Below are 13,222 nucleotides of genomic sequence, written 5' to 3'. Positions count from 1 at the left end.
CCTACCTCACCTCCCTTCTCTCCTTCTCCAGCCCAGCCCGCACCCTCTGCTCCTCTGCCGCTAATCTCCTCACTGTGCCCCGTTCTTGCCTGTCCTGCCATTGACCCCCAACCCACATCCTCCCCCTGGCCTGGAATGCCCTCCCTCCACACATCTGCCAAGCTAGCTTTCTTCCTCCCTTCAAAGCCCTACTGAGAGCTCACCTCCTCCAGGAGGCCTTCTTAGACTGAGCCCCCTCCTTCCTCTCCCCCCATCTCCATCCCCCCGCCTTACCTCCTTCCCCTCCCCACAGCACTTGTATATATGTATATATGTTTGTACGTATTTATTACTCTATTTATTTATTTATTTTACTTGTACATATTTATTCTATTTATTTTATTTTGTTAATATGTTTTGTTTTGTTGTCTGTCTCCCCCTTCTAGACTGTGAGCCCGCTGTTGGGTAGGGACCGTCTCTTTATGTTGCCAACTTGTACTTCCCAAGCGCTTAGTACAGTGCTCTGCACACAGTAAGTGCTCAATAAATACGATTGAATGAATGAATGAATGCACTTGGGCAAGTCGCTTCACTTCTCTAGGCCTCAGTTATCTCATCTGTAAAATGGGGATTAAGAGTGTGAGCCCCATGTGGGACAGGGACTGTGTCCAACCTGATTAACTTGTATGTACCCTAGTGTTTAGAACAGTGATGGCACATAGTAAGTGTTCCGCAAGTGCCCTCCTGTCATTGGCACTTGGTTTTAGCATTTGGCTTGCTATTTGGGTACTGAAGAGCCTATTTGGGGGGGTGGTGGTGGAAACCTGTCCCCCTCAAAATCAGGGGCTCAACCTCCCACCTTAATTATGCCCTTCTTTCCCTCTGTTACAGTAATGAGGGGAGGGGCACCCTCTCCCACCCCAGTTGAGCCTGTGCCATCCCCACAGATGCCACTCTTAGGGAGGCTCTAGAGCAAAAGCAGACATATCGGTGTCTGTCTGGCTTTAGGGGCCTATGGAATGCTAAGATTCCCACCGCCAACTCTGTCCACTGTAGCAAGACAAAGAATCGTTCTGCTACCTTTTAGCTTCAGCTCCACACCCCAGAGAGTCAGGATCATTTGTCACCTAGTCTGGATTAAAGTCACATCTCCTCCAAGAGGCCTTCCCTGATAAAGTCTACCCCTTTAAAGCCCCTTTTTACCAGCTCCCCACCCCTACCCCTTCTGCATCATCTATGCACTTGGATCTGTGACCTTTGGGCATTTGATATTCGTCCCACTTTCAAACCCGCAGAATTTATGTACATATCTGTAAATTATGTATTATAAATTATTGATTCATATTAAAGTCTGTCACCCTCTCTAGATCATAAGATCACTGTGGGCAGGGAATGTATCTATGAACTGTCATATTGTCCACCCCCAAGCGCTTAGTATAGTGTTCTGCCCAGAGTGAGCATTCAATAAATACCATTGATGATGATGGATTATTGGGATCCTGCCTACAGCCCTAGGGGTGAGAAGGGGGTGAAGTTCAGAAATGTTTGCCTCTTTTCCTCAAGAACAGATCCCAAGTGTCAAGTTTTGTACCCCTTAAAGGTATTTGCACTGTTTGGAAAATAATTTAGTTGATTTGGTGCGTGTAGATAGCTGAGTGGATTTACAACTAGTTCCTTCCTCATCAGTCCAGGATAAGACCAGGGTACTTAGCTGATTCTCCAGTCTAACTATTTATCTGTAGAGAGTAGACAGCCGTCTCAAACAGATTGTGAACTATTTGAACGCAGAATGCTAAGGGGGTGGAGTCTCCGGTGCCCCAATGAATTGGAGTCAGATGATACTGACTCATCTGTCCGTGAAGACACCTCCCTTTTGGCTCATGCAGATGCCTTCTGAGAGCCACAGAGTGGGAGAGGTTGAGATTTAGGTTGGGGAGGAACTGGTCTGCGGTTCCTACAGTCACGGACTGTAGCGTCTTGGAAATCTTTTCCAAAGAGAGAGTTTGTGGAAGTCATTTCAATTGATATCAGTCAGTCAATCAATAGTATTTACTAAACACATCCTCTGTGACAAATACAGTTCCTTTGTGCCCTGCTAGAAGCAACGTGGCCTACTGAAGAGAGCATGGGCCTGGGACCCAGAGAAACTGGGTTCTAATCCCGGCTCCGCCACTTGTCTGTTTTGTGACCTCTGGCAAGTTGCTTAACTTCTCTGGCCCTCGTTTACCTAATCTGTAAAATGGGGATTAAATCCTAATTCCTTCAACTTGATCAATCAATCAATCATATTTATTGAGCCCTTACTGTGTGCACAGCACTGTATTAAGCTCTTGGGAGAGTATATCAGAGTTGGGAGACATGTTCCTTGCCAACAATGAGCTTAAAGTCTAAAGGGAGAGACAGACATTAATATAAATAAATTCATTACTGATATGATAAATAAATTATAGATAGCCTATGAGCCCTGTGTGGGATTGGACTGTGTCCAAACCTGATTGCCTTTTGTGTACCCCAGTGTTTAGTACAGTGCTTAGTATACAGTAAGAATTTAACAAGTACATTTTTTTTAAAAAATGTTCTAATTCCAGCTCCACCACTTGCCCACCGTGTGACCTTGGGCAAATCACTTCAATTCTCCAGGCCTCAGCTTCCTCAACCGTAAAATGGGGATTCAACACTCGGTCTCCCTCGTATTTAGACTGTGAGCCCTATGGGTGCAGGGGTTGTGTCTAACCTGATTAACTTATATCTATCCTAGTACTTAGAACTGTGCTTGACAAATGCTGTCAAAAGAAACAAACAAAACTGTAAGCTTGTTGTGGGACGGGAGCGTGTCCACCAACTCTGTCATGCTTTACTCTCCCAAGCACTTAGTACAGTGCTCTTCATGCAGTAAGCAGTCAATAAATACTATCGATGATGATGATGTGCTGGGTGACCTAGTGCCAGTCACTTACTTCTCTGAACCTTGTTGTGGTTCTCAGTCAGTCAATCAATCATATTTATTGACAACTTACTGTGTGCTGCACACTGTACTAAATGCTTGGGAGAGTACAATAAAGTTGGTAGACACATTCTCTGCCCACAAGGACCCACCCCAAACCAGGGTGAGGGTTTGAGGGTTTTTTTCCCCAATTTACCATTCCACCTCGGCATTATCATTCTTGGGGGGATCTGAAGCATCCAGAAGAGAGAATCCAGTTCATGCCTTCCCCAAGTCTCATGTCCATCAGCCAGCTCAGATCCCATCTCCACCACTTGTCTGCTGTGCGACCTTGGGCAAGCCGCTTAAATTATCTGTGCCCCAGTTACCTCATCTGTAAAATGGGAACTAAGACTGTGAGCCCTATGTGGGACAGGGACTGTGTCCAACCTGATTATTTGTATCTATCTCAGAGCTTAGTACAGTACTTGGAACAATAAAATGCTTAACAAACACTATTTTTTAAAAAAAGAAAGAATAAAGAGACCAAATGGCAAACATTGGTCTCGGGACATTTTGCTGCGAAATCCCTTTTCCTTGAAATGAATCTGAACAGCGAGAGACTTGCTTACTCTGCTTCTCTTGGGCCGGGGAGGAGGGGTCTGATGTTTGGACTTTCTTGATTTCCAATATAATCACATGCCCTGTTGTTTTCAGAGGAAATATGTCGGGATGGGCCATTTCAGATTTCCCTGTAGGTTTCAGACAAGGTATATGCCCAGTTAATACTGCTGCGACATAGAAACTGAGCAGGCGGCAGCCAGATGTTTAATAATAATAATGATGGCATTTGTTCAGCGCTTACTATGTGCAAAGCACTGTTCTAAGCCCTGGGGGTGGGGGGGATACAAGGTGATCACATTGTCCCACATGGGGCTCACAGTCTTAATCCCCATTTGACAGATGAGGTAACTGAGGCTCAGAGAAGTTAAGTGACTTGCCCAAGGTCACAGAGCAGACATGTGGCGGAGCCAGGATTAGAATCCATGACCTCTGACTCCCAAGCCCTTGCTCTTTCCACTGAGCCACACTGCTTCTCTTAATGTTTATTAATGTTTCTCTTAATGTTTCTCTAGCTTGGACCTGCCATCAGGGCAGCTCTGGGCATGCAGGCCTGAAACCTCCAAAATGGCTATTTGGGGAGTTTCGCAAAGTGGATGTTGGATTTTTTTCTCCTAAATCAGTCCTCCAAAGGTGCCTTAGAAAGGAAGGGTTGATTAGGGATCCTTGAGGAATAGGACCTGTGCCTAATTCCCACCTGGATACTCTTTCCCAGCACTCAATACACTACTTTATGCACAATAAGCACTTAAATACTACAACTACTATAGGAATCAATAATTCCTGAGGTGGAGGTCATGTGGTCTGACTCTCTGCCTCCAGGGGAGGTCAATTCGCCGCAGTAGCAGATCTGACAGCTCTTCCTGTCAGATAGTTCTTCCTTAGATCTCACCCAGATCCTTCCTACTGTGGTTTTGTATTGTCCCATGCTCAGCAGAAGCAGCAACTACTGTGACTTCCTTTATGAAACTACCCTTCGCGAGTGGGCAGGCTTGTAGGGGTCACCTTGCCCTGAGCTTCTTTCTCTTCAAGAAAAACACCCCCTAATCCTTTAACCTCTCCTTCTGGACTTCTTGTCCAACCCACTGGAGGTTAGGGGTTGGGGCCTAACCCAAGGGCAGGGGTGGAACATTAGCAGCAATCAATCAATCAATCGATCAATCATATTTATTGAGCGCTTACTGTGTGCAGAGCACTGTACTAAGCACTTGGGAAGTACAAGTTGGCAACACATAGAGATGGTCCCTACCCAACAGTGGGCTCACAGTCTAGAAGGGGGAGACAGAGAACAAAACAAAACATATTAATAAAATAAATAGAATAGATATGTACAAGTAAAATAAATAAATAAATAGAGTAATAAATATGTACAAACATATATACATATATACAGGTGCTGTGGGGAAGGGAAGGAGGTAAGGCGGGGGGGATGGAGAAGGGGATGAGGGGGAGAGGAAGGAGGGGGCTCAGTCTGGGAAGGCCTCCTGGAGGAGGTTAGCTCTCAGTAGGGCCTTGAAGGGAGGAAGAGAGCTAGCTTGGCGGATGTGGGGAGGGAGGTCATTCCAGGCCAGGGGGATGATGTGGGCCGGGGGTCGACGGTGGGACAGGCGAGAACGAGGCAGCAGGGCCCAGAGTGGAGCAGCAGCAGAAGAATGCTGTCAGGGAATAAGTCTGATAATTCTAGTGTATTGTACTCTCCCAGGCACGTAGTGTAGTGCTCTGCACAGAGTACGGGCTCAATAAATATGATTGATTGATTGATTGATTGATTGTGGAATGATTTCACAGCAGATGTTTTTTTCCTTTTTAGGCCAAGCCAAGCTGCCATTTTAAAAAATAGTATTTGTTCCTCTATTCACCAATCATTTGTATTTACTGGACATTACTGTGTTCAGAGCACTGCATTAGTGATTGGGAGAGCACAATATAACATTATAAGAGTTGATAGATATGTTTTCTGCCCATGTGCCAGGCACTGTACTAAGTGCTGGGGTAGTTACAAACTAATCAGAAGGGATACAGTCTTACAGTCTTAATCCCCATTTTACAGATGAGGTAACTGAGGCACAGAGAAGTGAAGTGACTTGCCCAGAGTCACACCCTCTGACAAGTGATGGAGCCGAGATTGGAACCCATGACCTCCGACTCCCAAGCCCGGGTTCTTTCCACTAAGCCATGCTGCCAGTGTGCCAAGGAGCGAACTTGGTTTCAGCCCCCTCCTGGGGTCCCCACACAATGCAATGTAGCCTTTTGGCTGCCAACCATACTGTCGGCTCTCATGAGTTGGCATCTTTCCCAGTAGTCATTGTCATCATCATAGTAGTAGTAGTGGTGGTGATGGTGTTTATTAATCAATCAATCGTATTTATTGAGTGCTTACTGTGTGCAGAGCACTGTACTAAGCCCTTGGGAAGTACAAGTGTTTATTAAGTGCCCACTGTATGCAGAACGCTTTACTAAGGGCTGGGAATGAATGAATGAATGATGGTATTTGTTAAGTGCTTACTATGTGCAAAACACTGTTCTAAGTGCTGGGGGGAAACAAGGTGATCAGGTTGCCCGTGTGGAGCTCACAGTCTTAATCCCCATTTTACAGATGAGGGAACTGAGGCACAGAGAAGTTAAGTGACTTGCCCAAAGTCACACGGCTGACAATTGGCAGAGCCGGGATTTGAACCCTAAGTGACTTGCCCAAAGTCACACGGCTGACAATTGCCAGAGCCGGGATTTGAACCCCTGACCTCTGACTCCAAAGCCCGTGCTCCTTCCACTGAGCCATGGTGCTTCATAAGGAATACTCAGGTGAAAATTAGGACTCCTGGCCTATAAGGGGCTGACAAAGAATATAAGGCAGGGAGAGGGAACTGGTGACAGACACTTATAGAAAGATGGAACAACAAAAGCCTAAAACAACATAGAGATGAGTTCAATGCTAAATATGACCAGATCAATAGGGTAACTTGTCTTGTCTTGTCTTATGCTGTCAAGTTGTCTATGACCCATCACAACACCATGGACACATCTCTCCCAGAATGCCCACCATCTCCACCTGCAATCGTTCTGGAAGTGGATCCATTGAGTAAAAATACAGAAGTGATTTACCATCGCCTTCTTCTGTGCAGTAAACCTGAGTCTCTGCCCTCGACTCTCTCCCGTGCCGCTGCTGCCCAGCACAGGTGAGTTTTGACTTGTAGCAGATTGCCTTCCACTCTCTAGCCACTGCCCAAGCTAGGAATGGAATAGGTAGGCCTCTGCTTGACTCTCCCTCCCATAGTCAAGACTGGTAGAGTACCGGAAATTCTCAAGGCGTGACCCTGAGAGGTCATGATGGGTCATGAGAGGAGCAAAATTTCATGCTCTTCGTGGCTTAGAGCCAAAGTCACAGCCACAGTCAGTGTCTAATCTGGAGTGGGGAGGGGGTCAGCCGGCTCCCACCAGTCCTTGTGTTCCCAGTGTTTTGGCTGACCAGACACAGGCTCCAGCTAGACCTGGGGACTTGGGTTCCCTTTGCCCACAACCAGCTGTAGGGTGACCTGGAGTTTTCCTCTTGTCGCGGCTGGAAATATCTCATTCCATCTCTGCCACCAGCATCTGCCCAACTCCAGGACTTAACCAGATGTTAAAGTCAGCCGGGCCCTGTCGCCATTCCTGTAAGATCAATCAATCAATTGATCAATCATATTTATTGAGCACTTACTGTGTGCAGAGAGCAGTACTAGGACCTTGAGAGAGTACAATATAATATAACAGAGTTGGTAGACACATTCCATGCTCACGACAAGCTTACAGTCTGGAGGGAAAAAGAGGGAAAGTAGGAGTCAGGTTTTACTTCCCTCCCCACTTACCATCCAGCCCCATCCCCACATCAGACATTGAAACCTAAGCGACTCCCTGAACACACTTCTGGAAATCCACACAACACTTCCGGGTCACCCCACACCCTTGGGCAGTCACTGGAGGTGCCCTGGGCCTATGCTTGAAGCTGAGACCCGCTCTATTTGGGATTCTTGAAACATCCACAATTGGAGTTTCCTGTGGGCTTTGAGTTTATGATGTCGGCATTGGTAGATCCTGGAATGGAATCCTGAGAGAGAGTCTGATGAATCTCTGCCCTGAGACTGACTCCCAACTGTTAAGTGCAGCCGATGTGTAATGGGCACTCTTTCTGGAGATAGGAGATGGGCAGAATGACCCCCTCCAAGCCCCCCTCCCCCCACACTTGTGGCAGAGAAAAGAGGTAAGAGGAGATCCAGAGCCCTGCATCCAACTTGGTTATCTTGTACTTTCCCCAGCACTGAGTGCTGTGCCTGACCCATAGTAAGCTCTTAACACACACCCGCACAAACACACCCACCACACTTATTTCTGAGCCCTGCATGAATCCTGCCTGAGTGTCTGAGTCTCAGGAACCCTTGGAGTAATGGGCCTGGGCACAGTGGGCTTGTGAACCCCCCCAGGAATCCTGCCCAAACCCCTGTCATGACAGGCTGATGAGCCTCCCACCCCCAGGAATCCAGTCTGAACCCCTGGCATGGCGGGCTGGTGAACACCCCCAGGAATCCTGCCCAAGCCCCTGGCACAGTGGGTTGGGCTGGCTCGGGCTCCACATCCCCAGCGGAGAGGATGAAGTCTTCCCTCCTGAAAGCAAACAGGCACAGGTTCATGTCTGGCAAACCCTGCGTGTGTGGCTTCTGGCTAGCGTCAACAGCCTCATAAAGGGGAAGCTGAAGGGCCCTCAGTATCCTTGGTCCATCCAGCTGGATAAGACTCTAATCCCCCCATAAATTTGTCTAGCTCTCTCCGCCACCCCTCTAATCACAGGACCTCGGTGGATTTACAAGACTGCTGGTCTTTGCCCTTACCCCATCTGCCCCCACCCACACTGCCCCCCTCAATTTACGCCGGAGCCTATAGCTCCTCACTCAGCTCCTGCTCTTCCATGAGAGTCCTCCTTCCTCTCTGCCACTTGGCCCCACTTCTCTCAGGAAACTAAACAACTCAAGTTGCCATTGCACCCCATCACTCTTCAGTTTTTCACTCCCACCCCTTCTCCTTTTTCTCAGTTCTAATTTCACAGACCTTAAGGGGGGCCTGACTTTCAAGATGACTCATTTAAAGGAACAGATACCCAAGTTCTGCCAATGCCTGTCTCCTGTCCCACCAGCAGGATATTGTCAAATGAAACTCTTTGCCTCCCAGAAAATTTGCAGCCACATCTATCCTGCTAGATTTCAGGGGACTGCAGAGACCAAGAGACATGATGGAAGAAAAGTGAGCAGCTGTAGAGGCTGATGAACAAAAGGGGAAATCAATCAATTGATCATATTTATTGGGAGTTTATGTGCACAGCACTGTACTAAGCACTTGGAACAGTACAATATAACAATATAACAGAGTTGGTAGACACATTCCCTGCACACCACGAGCCTAGAGGGGGAGACGGACATTAATATAACAGCAGCATGGCTCAGTGGAAAGGGTACAGGCTTTGGAGTCAGAGGTCATGGGTTCAAATTCCAGCTCCGCCAATTGTCAGCTGCGTGACTTTGGGCAAGTCACTTAACTTCTCTGTGCTTCAGTTCCCTCATCTGTAAAATGGGGATTAATACTGTGAGCCCCCCGTGGGACAACCTGATCACCTTTTAACCTTCCCAGCATTTAGAACAGTGCTTTGTACATAGTAAGCACTTAATAAATGCCATTATTATTATTATTAAATAAATGATGGACATGTATATAGTGCTGTGGCTGATTGAAGGGTGAATAAAGAGAGCAAACCAGGGTGATGCAGAAGAGAGTAGGAGAAAAGAAAATGAGGACTTAAGGAGAGCCACTTGGAGGAGATATGCCTTTAGTAAGGCTTTGAACATGGCGAGAGTAATTGTCTGTTGGATATGAAGAGGGCGGGATGTGGGTAAGAGGTTGGCAGTGAGATCGATGAAATCGAAGTATAGTGAATAGGCTGGCGTTAGAAGAGTGAAGTGTGTGGGCTGGGTTGTATTAGAAGAGCAGCAAAGTGAGGTAGGAGCGGGCAAGGTGAGTGAGCGCTTTAAAACTGATGGTGATCAACTTCAATCCCCAGCTCTGCCACTGATGCGCTGTGTGAACCCAATCAAGTCCCTTGGTCTCTCTGGGCCCCCTGCCTTCCCATGTGTAAAACTGAGAGGCTCATTTATAGTGACAGAACTAGCAAACACATGTGGAAGTGCTTTGAGGTCTTAAGGAGAAAGAGGGAACAGGAATCCCAAGTAGCAGCGTTGTTCTCCATAACAATAATAATGAAAAACAATAATTGCCACCTAAATAATTAGGCTGCCCAACCTGGTTGACTCACAGTTGCATCAAAATCACATGGACCGTGGAATGGGGGTGGGGAGGGGCAGAAGGGTGTCCTTTATCCCAGTAATTTACTGAGCAGCATTCCAAATGCTATGGATTTTTACCTAGGTTCTTTAAGAACGTCGTCTTAAAGTCATTCTTTTCCACTGACCAGCCCTGTTTAGTAAATCTGGAGGTAGCATAGCAATCCCACTACATTTCTCCATCCCTGGGAAGCAAGTAAAACATAAGAGTAACATTAATTGTGGTAACTGTTGAGCATTTATTATGTGCTAAGCTCTGGGATAGATACAAGATAATCAGGGTGGACACAATCCTTGCCCCATTTGGACCTCACAGTCTAAGAGGGAGCGAGATCAAGTGTTTAGCCTATATTTTATAGAGGAGGAAATGGAGACACCAAGAAGTTAAGTAATTTGCCCAAGGTCACAAAGCAGGCGAGTTGTGGAGCAGGGATTAGAATTCTGGTCTCCTGGCTCCCAAACCTGGTCTCTTTCCACTAGGCTATTCTGCTTCTCTAAGGAACACTACAGCCCAGAGAGGCTGGGAAGCTTTCCCAAGGACACACAGTGAGGCAATGGCAGAGCTAGGAAGACAAGCCGTGAGGCCTGCCTCCCTGGAGGTCGAACCACCAGGCAGGGCTCCATCCCACAGGCAGCAGGGCCGGGGATATTTGGTGTTTTTCTTGGTCGATCTTCCAGAACCACCCAAGGAATCCATTAGTCACCCTGACATGTAAGGTCTGGTTGGGTCTCAGGGATGAAAATAGAAGGTGGGAATGGGAACTCCATCAGGAGGGAGTGGGAGCTGGTGGGGAGCAGGCCCTGGGGCAACCTAGGAGAGGGGCTTGGGGACCGGAGTGGGGCCTGAGCTGAGGGGACAGGGGGAGGAAGGAGGAGAAGCCAGGTTACTCTGAGCTCAATAGTATTCAGCCAGTCAGGAACGGGTGGACTGGGAGTCTCCCGAAACAGCCTGGCCAAGGCTCCAGACCCCAGAGGGAATCCTGTCCGGACCACGACCAATCATTGGCTTTCCTTGTCCCTAAATCATTTTGGCTTATAGTAAATAATAATAATAATTGTGATATTTGATAAGCACTTACTGTGTGCCAAGCACTGCTCTAAGCCCTGGGGTAGACAGAGTTCCTGTTTTACATGGGGCTCCAAGTCTTAATCTAGTGTGGCCTATTTAATAATAATAATAATGATGATGATGGTATTTGTTAAGCGCTTACTATGTATGTGCAAAGCACTGTTCTAAGCACTGAGGGGGATACAAGGTGATCAGGTTGTCCCACGTGGGGCTCACAGTCTTCATCCCCATTTTACAGATGAGGGAACTGAGGCACAGAGAAGTTAAGTGGCTTGCCCAAGGTCACACAGCTGACAAGTGGATTTGTTTCCCCCATTCGAGTGCAACCTCTTTAAGGACAGGGAGCTTGTGTCTTGCTACTGTTGTACTTTCCAAGCACTTCCTTCAGTGGCTAGCCCTCAAGAGGCATTCAACGAATAATACTGATGAACTACTAGACTGTAAATTCCTTATCAGCAGGTAATGTGTCTTCTAATTCGGTTGTACTGTACTCTCCCAAGTGCTTAGTACGGGGCTCTGTGAATAATGAGTGCTCAATAAGTATCATTGATTGATTGATTTGTTGACTCTGTTCATCCCACCTCTGCTCAGATATTTGGAAGTACTTGCTGAGGATAAGGGGCAGATGACCCTGAGATCAGGCTCTCTGAAGGAGAGCAGGGCATCTTCTCCTGAGAGATCTCAAAGTGCTGTTGGAAGGTAGTATGTATACTGTGAACTTGTGACGGGCAGTGAACGTGCCCGCTAATTCTGTTGTATTGTACTCTCCCAAGTGCTTAGTACAGTGCTCTGCACATAGTAAGCTCTCAGTAAACTCCACTGATTGATTATTAGAGAAGCAGCATGGCCTAGTGGATAGAGCATGGGCTTAGGAGTCAGAAGGACCTGGATTCTAATCCAGGCTCTACCACTTGTCTGCTGTGTGACCTTGGGCAAGTCACTTTACTTCTCTATGCCTCAGTTCCCTCATCTATAAAATGGTGATTAAGACTTTGAGCCCCACGTGGGACAGGGACTGCATCCAACCTAATAACCGCGTATCTACCCTAGTGCTTATAACAGTGCTTGGCACATAGCAAGCGTCTAAAAAATATCATTACTATTATTATAATTCAGCCTAGAGGTGGGGGAATGGAGCAATTGACTTCTTCCAGCCAGCCTGAGGAAACTGATTTCCTCCCTGGGCTCTGACCAGAAGCCACCTTTACCTGCTGCTGCTGGCACTGATGCCTGGGTGTGTGGACCCCCGGAAGGGAGGGTTTTCCATCTCCTCCTTGCTGCAGGGGAATGTCATCATGCCCGGCTGGCAGCTGCCCACGCTGGGCAGGCTGAGAAGACACTTATTCTTCCCTAGTCCCGTACCACCTATCCAGAGAATAAACCAAAGTGGTTCATTCTCTCAGGTCTTCTTGCCTAACAGGACTCCCTGAATTGAAGTGACTGTTGAAGTGCGTGGGGTGGGTGTGCACGTGCGGAGGTGGGGGTGCATGTGTGTGCATGTGCGTGTGCATGTGGTGTGTGCGTGCGTGTGTGTGTGTGTGTGTGTGTGTGTGTGTGTGTGTGTGTATTCAAGTCTGACTCAGAGAGGAATAACAAAGACCTGGCACTATGGACCAGTCCAGACGGCTTGGGCCCAACGATCCCGATTTCCGGGCCAGCCTACTGCTAAACATCTGCAGAGAATTCCTAATCCAGCCTATCCTCCACACTCACCCCCCTCTTTCTAAACTGGGAGTTTGGAAATCTGTCTGTACACATCTGTCCAAGCCCAGGAGAGTAGTGGCTGTCTCCTCCCTGCTTCCTTCCGTCCACTGGGGTGGGTAGCCACTCAGGGGGAAGCCTGTTCCCACCTCCCCCCCACCACACACACCCATCCCCCAGAGATTATCTCTCCCCCCATCCCAGAAGCTCAGGGGGTGGAGGGGAGGCAGGCATCCAGTGTTGGACTGTGAGTTTGGTTCATCATCCTTCCCCTCCTAGACCTCAGCGGTCCCGGCTGGTCCTGGCTGATCCCCTCAGATGCAACCTTGTTTCGTTAAGTCTTTGAAGTCCCCAGTGTCACCCACAAGGCTTGGCCCCATACTGCCTGAGCAAGTCTAACACACTCCCTTCATTTGCACACTCCCAGTTGGGTGCCCCCCTCCCACTAGAAACACACACACACACGTACACACTCTCACTCCGGTCCCTTCCCATGCACAGTTCCCCCCTCCAGCCTCCATCACATCTTCTAGACTGTGAGCCCATTGTTGGGTAGGGACCGTCTCT

At 47.8% G+C, this 13,222-nt stretch overlaps 1 non-coding gene across 1 annotated transcript; it reads right to left on the bottom strand.

The window, feature by feature from the left end:
* Positions 1-6,709: 6,709 nt before the first annotated feature.
* Positions 6,710-6,847, bottom strand: LOC119927739. The gene has a single exon (XR_005450715.1). It is a non-coding gene; the product is annotated as a small nucleolar RNA SNORA7 (small nucleolar RNA).
* Between the last annotated feature and the right edge of the window lie 6,375 nt (positions 6,848-13,222).

The sequence above is a fragment of the Tachyglossus aculeatus genome, chromosome 4 (assembly GCF_015852505.1).
Source record: "Tachyglossus aculeatus isolate mTacAcu1 chromosome 4, mTacAcu1.pri, whole genome shotgun sequence".
In the NCBI taxonomy this organism is placed as follows: Eukaryota; Metazoa; Chordata; class Mammalia; order Monotremata; family Tachyglossidae; genus Tachyglossus; species Tachyglossus aculeatus.
This window is presented reverse-complemented; position numbering and strand designations above follow the sequence as displayed.